The following is an 8,633-nucleotide window of genomic DNA, read 5'->3' as shown; positions in this document are numbered from 1 at the left end:
TTGAACCTTGACCTCACCTAAATGCGCTACAGCAGCAAAAGACTATACCAAGTTCCACACCTATCATCTAAAATCAAGAATTTGAAGCTTTTTTAGGTTCAGACTCAAACAAATATTAGAAAAAAATCACAGTGTCTTTTCCCAGTCTTAAACAACAACAACAACAACAACAACAACAACAACAAATGGTAAATCTACTCTAAAGATACTTTTCCGGGACCATTATTGTAAAATGTGCAGCTACGTTTTAGTGCCTTAATCAAAGAGTCATTAATAATTCATCTCTCTAATTTATAAATAAGTGGAAATTAGAAAAGATAAACAATTAACAAATAATCCAGAATATCTTGAATTAAAAAAATACCTATTGGACTCATTCCCTCAAATGTTTTTCCAAAATTCAAAGGTAATGTAAGAAAAATATTCCACTAGCAGGTTTATTAGTAGTGACATTATTGTTAGCTTGCAGACGGGTTTAGTGATCAAATGCATTAACTTCTTGATCTGAGCAGAATGTACAACCAGAATTTGATTGGCATCCTGAGGTGTAAACTCTTGTTCAACATGTTGCTAATGCATTTGTTTCAGTAACAAATCCACAACTTCCTGTTCTTTCCCATCTTGAATTGACCAAAAACAAAAATGTGGTCCTCAGTATAATCTAATATAAAAAACAGTGCAGTCTGTAACAAATGTATCATCCCTGCTGGTAAATAATCATGATTTATCTCTTATCTCGAGGATGTGTTCGATCAGGTGTATAATCTCAGTTCCTTATTTATCATTCTGTGTCAGTATACAAAAAAAATGAAGGCACATTCTGTAAATGTACTTTGAAATTTTGACATGTTATCATGACATATGATCCTTTTTAAAATGAAGTGCACAACGATATGGCTTAGGTTTTTAAAAAATTGGGTTGTGTGTGGCCCAGCTTAAGCGCATATGAAGAATTTTTCAGTGAGGGTAGAGAGATGTGCAGAGGTGCCTCAGCATCATCCCTCTGCTCTGTACTGACTGAACCATTTCATCCATAATTTACATTTCTCTCTCCCCTCTCACCCCCGCCTCTCTCTGTCAGTCTATTCTGAGCCTAAAGAGGACAGGAACAAGGCTGGGGAACACAGTGTACCACGGCTCTGCGCAACGTAATCAGCCACTCTCTCTTTCACACATCTCTCTCTTTTCCACCACACATGTTTGCATTTTATACTCATACATACACACACACACACACACACACACACACACACACACACACACACACACACACACACACACACACACACACACACACACACACACACACACACACACACACACCACACACACACACACACACACACACACACACACAAACACACATATATCTCATACCCACAGTGACAGGACTATTACTTAATAAGTATGCGAGTATATTTATAACACACATTTATCACGTAAATCAGTGATGCATCAACTCACTTGTGTATATTCATAATGTCCAGGCCCAGTGATATACTTTTATTATTGTTATACCAGTTATATCACTGCTGTCATCTATTCCCCGAGTCATAAAAAGGCAAGTTTGAATATGAAATATATGAAATCATAGACTTAGTTTTCATGTTTACCTCAGAGGTTTTACCTTAAACAATCTACAGGGATTTTTAATGTTCTGACATTGTGAGCAATTTCCACATTGGAGAACCCAATCCATCGTACTGATAAACTGATAATTCATACTGTTGGCGCAGGGAATCAAAGATAGGTGATTAATTTTATTCTCACATGCTCATTTAACCACAAAATGACAAAAAGACTTCACCATTTTCTGATCTGTGGAACTTCACTGAAATTCTATCCACAAGAGGAAATAAGAGCCTAAAAGCCACAAAGATCTCCTCCAGCTACTGTATAATCAGTTGCATAATGCTAACTGGTGGTCATTCACATAGTAGCATGTTTTACTGAGCCAGTCTTTTATGCTTGGTCATGATAAGGAAAACACCTCAAACAACATTATAGGATGTGAAGTGTGTCCAACTTGTCTGCAAAAAAAGAATGCTCAGTAAAAATTTATATATTCAATTCAATTCAATTCAAATTTATTTGTATAGCGCTTTTAACAATGGACATTATTCCAAAAAGTATAAAAAGGTTTATACAAAGATTCAATATTAATACTGTAATGTGTCTGTCTGTGTTTTCCCCTTGTTTCTGTCTGCCGTCTTTCCCTGATGTTAATTGTTGACCCCGCCCACCTATCTGTTACCATGGACACTAATTACATTCATTCTCTTCCCCAGGTGTTTTGTCTTAGTCCTTGTCTGTCTCTGTTTTGTGATTGGTTCTCGTTCACCATATATACTCTGTCTGTTCACTTCAATGTTGTTGGTCGTTGTTGGTGTTGGTATGTAGTGTGTTTCTGTTCGATGTTCCCACTGCCTGTTCGTTCTGTGTTCTGCCTTGTGTTGCCTGCCTGACTGTTTTTCTGTTTCGTGTATTGGCCGATTAAAACTCTAAAAACTGCATTTGGATCCTCACTCGCCTGTTGTCTCACCGTGTCACTCGTGACAGAACGACCAACCCCAATGGATCCAGCAGAACTCCTGTTTTGCCTACGTCAGGAGGACGCCCCAGTTGAGGAGTACACGGAGGTATTCTTGGACCTGTGCAGCGAGGTCAACTTCGATGAGAAGGCGCTCAAAGACATTTTTAAGCACGGACTAAGGGAGATCCTGCGGTATTTGATGCCGTCTACCAGAGAAATAAAGACATTCTCGGAGTTCGTCAACTTGGCGTTGCTCCTGGACGGGTCCACGCTGAGCGTGAGCACTGTAGAGACGGAAGCCGGCCGTAAGTATTTTTTGGGGGGGGGCAGCAAGCATCGGGATCCGTGGGCCACAGAGTGGAATCAGCCACGGACGCCCGAATGCTCCACAGTGCCTCCGCCCAGACCAGTCCCGTGCACATCCGTGATTGAGCCAGTTCCCATGGCTACCGTACCGGCGAGCTCGGCTGAGGTCCGTGCTAACCGGCTGGTCTCCAAACTGGCGGATACCCCGATGAGGTCGGCTCGGGCGGCCGGCATCCCTAAGCCGCCAGCTGGACCAGCCGGGTTGCCGGAACCAGCCGGGTCGCCGGAACCGACCGGGTCGATGGAATCTGCCGAACCGACCGGGTCGACGGAACCGACCGGGTCGACGGAACCTGCCGAACCGACCGGGTCGACGGAACCGACCGGGTCGACGGAACCTGCCGAACCGTCCGGGTCGACGGAACCTGCCGGGTCGATGGAACCTGCCGGACCGACCGGACCGACCGGGTCGACGGAACCGACCGGGTCGAAGGAACCTGCAGAACCGTCCGGGTCGACGGAACCGACCAGGTCGATGGAACCTGCCGAACCTGCCGAGCCGACCGGGTCGACGGAACCGACCGGGTCGACGGAACCTGCAGAACCGTCCGGGTCGACGGAACCGACCGGGCCGAAGGAACCTGCCGAACCGACCGGGTCGATGGAACCTGCCGAACCGACCGGGTCGATGGAACCTGCCGAACCGACCGGGTCGACGGAACCGACCGGGTCGACGGAACCTGCCGAACCGACCAGGTCGATGGAACCTGCCGAACCTGCCGAGCCGACCGGGTCGACGGAACCGACCGGGTCGACGGAACCTGCCGTACCGACCGGGTCGACGGAACCGACCGGGTCGATGGAACCTGCCGTACCGACCGGGTCGACGGAACCGACCGGGTCGATGGAACCTGCCGAACCTGCCGAGCCGACCGGGTCGACGGAACCGACCGGGTCGACGGAACCTGCTGAACCGACCGGGTCGACGGAACCTGCAGGGTCGGCGGAACCCGCGGAACCGACCAGGTCGACGGAACCCGCGGAACCGACCAGGTCGATGGAACCTGCCGTGCCGACCGGGTCGACGGAACCGACCGGGTCGACGGAACCAGCCGAATCCGCCGGGTCGACCGAAATGACTGAGTCAGAGGACGCGGTCGACGTCATGACACCCAAACTACCTGAACTCTCTGCCTGGCCTGAACCTATGCATGTTTCTGTTTTCCTGTGTTTTGCTTCGCTGGACTTGCCAGCCCTTCTTCCTCCTGTCCCTGTTCATAGGCCCAAAGCACCACCCTGGCTGCCAACTCCGTTCCGGTCTCTGGCTCCGCCTCCAGCACCGCCCTGGTCGCCGGTCCTGCTCTGGTCTCTGGCTCCGCCTCCAGCACCACCCTGGTCTCTGGTCCTGCTCTGGTCTCTGGCTCCGCCTCCAGCACCACCCTGGTCTCCGGTCCTGCTCTGGTCTCTGGCTCTGCCTCCGGCACCACCCTGGCCTCCTGTTATCCCGGCGCCGCCCTGGCCTCCTGTTCTCCCGGCGCCGCCCTGGCCTCCTGTTCTCTCGGCGCCGCCCTGGCCTCCTGCTCTGCCGGCGCCGCCTTGGCCTCCTGCTCTGCCGGCGCCGCCTTGGCCTCCTGCTCTGCCGGCGCCGCCCTGGCCTCCTGCTCTGCCGGCGCCGCCCTGGCCTCCTGCTCTGCCGGCGCCGCCCTGGCCTCCTGCTCTGCCGGCGCCGCCCTGGCCTCCTGCTCTGCCGGCGCCGCCCTGGCCTCCGGCTCTGCCGGCGCCGTCCTGGCCTCCGGCTCTGCCGGCGCCGCCCTGGCCTCCGGCTCTGCCGGCGCCGCCCTGGCCTCCGGCTCTGCCGGCGCCGCCCCGGCCTCCGGCTCGGCTGGTGCAACCCCGGCCTCCCGCTCGGCGGGCGCCACCACTACACGAACCCGACCCGCCCTCCCACCCTGGTTGCGCCTTCGCTCCACCCGCCTGAACTGGGTTTTGTGGACTTGGGAGCGTCTGGAAGCCGCTCGTAGGGGGGGGCTCTGTAATGTGTCTGTCTGTGTTTTCCACTTGTTTCTGTCTGCCGTCTTTCCCTGATGTTAATTGTTGACCCCGCCCACCTATCTGTTACCATGGACACTAATTACATTCATTCTCTTCCCCAGGTGTTTTGTCTTAGTCCTTGTCTGTCTCTGTTTTGTGATTGGTTCTCGTTCACCATATATACTCTGTCTGTTCACTTCAATGTTGTTGGTCGTTGTTGGTGTTGGTATGTAGTGTGTTTCTGTTCGATGTTCCCACTGCCTGTTCGTTCTGTGTTCTGCCTTGTGTTGCCTGCCTGACTGTTTTTCTGTTTCGTGTATTGGCCGATTAAAACTCTAAAAACTGCATTTGGATCCGCACTCGCCTGTTGTCTCACCGTGTCACTCGTGACAAATACTCTCTCTCACTCATTTTCTACCGCTTATCCGAACTACCTATCTCAGGCGTCATTGGGCATCAAGGCAGGATACACCCTGGACGGAGTGCCAACCCATCGCAAGGCACACACACTACGGACAATTTTTCAGAGATGCCAATCAACCTACCATGCATGTCCTTGGACCAGGGGAGGAAACTGGAGTACCCGGAGGAAACCCCTGAGGCACAGGGAGAACATGCAAACTCAGCACACACAAGGCAGAGGCGGGAATTGAACCCCCAACCCTGGAGGTGTGAGGCAAACGTGCTAACCACTAAGCCACCGTGCCCCCCACTCAATATTAATATTATAATTATGTTTAAATGTGTTTGTATTTATCCCCAATGATCAAGCCTAAGGTGACCGAGGTGAGTAAAAACTTTCTTAGATGGAAGAGGAAAAAACTCTGAGAGGAAACAGTCTTAATAGGGAACCTCATCTTCATTTGGTGTCACTGGAGGGTGTGAATATTAACTGTTATAAACACCGGACAGTGTTATTACGAATAATTTCATTTCTACAGTCATATACACAGACATATTGGTGTCCTCAGAGACCATGTGGAATTCGGAACTTCTCTTTGAAAGTTTCCGATCTTCAAGAAGTGGAACACAACTGGAGCTGGCACAATCACTGGATGCCTCGGGATGAGTAGAAAAATAGAATCTAGAGAGTACATTGGGGGTGCTCTGGTGGCCCCAAAACCTTACAATTTTTATTCCGATTTTTCCTTTAATTGGTCACCCAGCTCATGTGAGGCAATTTGTGAAAAATGAGAACATAAACTCATTTGTAATCAGTAACTTTCTGCTTATAAATAAAGAATATGATTTTTTTTTGTTATATTAGATTTGCTACATGTTGGATTAGTGATTAGTGATCAATTCCTGGTTTCCTCTATGGTTTCCACCATGTACTCCAGTTTTTTCCCCCCAGTCCAAAGACATGCAAGCATGTGATTGTGTGTGATTGTGCCCTGCATTGGGTTTGTAGACATGTGACTTTCTCACCAATATGTGGTTCTTCCATAAGCCACAAAGTTGGAAGCACATATTTAGAACGCTGTAAGCTGTAGCATTGTAATTTCTCTTCACCGGAACTAAGAGGCTCATGTTCCATCATGACAATGCCCCTGTGAACAAATTGAAGCCGATGAAGACATGGTTTATAGTAGAAGAACTTGAGTAGAGTAAACAAGATGGAAGAAAAGTATTAATATTTTTGGTTTACACATTTAGTTTTAGTGCAGAGAGACGCTTGTGTGTGTTTTGGTATTGACAACATCGGGGACAGCATATTCTCAGTTTAAAATCCCAAGCATGCAAATACAGATCAGTCTGTTCACTCCAGTCATGTTCTACTATTATGGAATTAGAGCTATGTGAAGAAAGAACTCATAATATGTCTCCGATGTATTTTAACTCAATTCACCTCATTCCAACTTGCCTCTGCCATGTGGATCTACAGTAAATGCAATTGTACATTTACTAGGAACACATTGTAGGGCTTTTAGCATAGTGTAGATTTTATTCCACAGTAAAACAAGCACTGAATACGGATATCAGGCAAGATCAGGCCCTTAAGCCTTCTTCTATGTGATGATGATGTGGTAGCTTAGTGGTTAAGGTGTAGGACTACTGATCGGAAGGTCATGAGTTAGAATCCCAGGTCCACCAAGCTGCCACTGCTGAGCCCCTGAGCAAGGCCCTTAACCCTCAATTGCTCAGTTGTATAAATTGAAATAAAATGTAAGTCACTTTGGATAAGAAAGTTTGCTAAATGACAGAAATGATACTGTAAGTCCCTTCATTTCATAATTCAGCCTCACTATGGGCTCACTATGCCATGTTTTCTTTCCTTCTTTTAAACTTAGCATTGGCTGCTCTTTTATTGGATATTAAAGGCATGAAGTTGTGTTCTAAATGCAGAAGCAGTCGGTCTGCATAATTGTGCCAACTAAGCAAAGGCATTTCTTGGTTTCAAAATGACTAATATGGCGCCAAAGACAACCACCCACATGTGGTTATTTTTGCCGAACAGGTCTTGTTTTGCATGCTGTGTGTGTTTGCATGTGCGTGACTGGACAGAATGTGTTGGAGGAAAAAGAAGAGGTATCGAGAAGGTATTATAATTAAGATCTTACCACCTCTCATTGCTGGTCCTCAGGTTATTAACTTTAAAACTTGGTATAGACCTTTGTAACTTTTATTGGTAGTAAGCATGCATAATCATTCTATGCATTCAACAATCTGGTTGTCGACCTAGAAAAAAAACTTTCATAACCTTCTGTATTGTGCCCTAAGCCAAACCTGAACTGAACTGTTGAATGTAATGCTTTTGGATGGAAAGATAATAGGCATAGAAGGTCTCAGACAACTTGTTAAAACATGACACAGGACAAAAGATCCATAAAACTCTATCAAACTCATCTTTTAACCTACATAATTGTTCACTATGCTATTTATTCTAGTTATACATAGCTGCACACAACTTCAAGGGAATGACTTGTGGATGATTCAGTCTCAAGTTATTCTTCAGGCATTCTCATACCATCCTTTAATAACAGTGTTTCACAATATGGTATGACATTGCTGTGTATTAACATTCCCATGGTCATTAGAACAGTCTTAATGAATTGTTTTTCAAGCCACTGCTCTATCTAGTGGTCTTATGTGCTGGAGATACTGTACAGTACTTTAGATAAAAGGAGGACAGAAGTGCAAACAGAGCTGACACTGCTGTTGGCTTTAACAAAAACATAATTCCAACTCAAAAACTGAATGTTTTGTGTCACAGACTGGAGAGGATTTATGTACTGACCTGGTTTCAGGGACAATAAGAGACCAAGACAGAGAGAGAAAAGAGAGGGCATGTGATTTATGACCCTATGTACTGTAGTTGCTCTGTTTTTGTCACTACTCTTTGGTCTTGCACAGTACTTGGTAGCTGCAGGGCACAGTAGCCGAGATGATTCAGATTCTTTTAATGAAGCAAAGCAAGCATGAGAACATTTTCAACCTCCTCCACAGTGCTCATGATATGTAAGAGTACTTCAGAGTTGTCTACTCTGGAACCGGCCCTGTGTGCATAATGCTGGGAAATAAATGTTGTTGATCAAGATTTATTCATTCATTTATCTAGTGCCTGCTTCATTCTGATCAGAGAATACATTCTGGTTTGGATGGCAGTCCATTGCAGCACAGCATGCATCGTTTATTGTACCCAGTTATTCTAACAGCTAGTTTTTGGGAGGTGAGACATACAGTACATGGAGAACCTGGAGGAAACACAGGGAACATGTGAAACTCCAGACAGACAGCTTGGGATTGACCCAAGGTCTGAGGA

The 8,633-nt window shown here is 46.9% G+C and overlaps 1 long non-coding RNA gene across 1 annotated transcript in view; it reads right to left on the bottom strand.

Moving 5' to 3' along the window:
• Nucleotides 1-1,555, bottom strand: part of LOC125139374 — a 15,738-nt gene extending 14,183 nt beyond the window's left edge. The window contains exon 1 of the long non-coding RNA XR_007138430.1: nucleotides 1,324-1,555. This is a non-coding gene — a long non-coding RNA (uncharacterized LOC125139374). The remainder of the gene's footprint in view (nucleotides 1-1,323) is intronic.
• Nucleotides 1,556-8,633: the final 7,078 nt, after the last annotated feature.

Source organism: Tachysurus fulvidraco, chromosome 18 (assembly GCF_022655615.1).
Source record: "Tachysurus fulvidraco isolate hzauxx_2018 chromosome 18, HZAU_PFXX_2.0, whole genome shotgun sequence".
In the NCBI taxonomy this organism is placed as follows: domain Eukaryota; kingdom Metazoa; phylum Chordata; class Actinopteri; order Siluriformes; family Bagridae; genus Tachysurus; species Tachysurus fulvidraco.
Note: the sequence above shows the minus strand (reverse complement) of the source record. Positions and strands in the feature narration are given on the sequence as shown.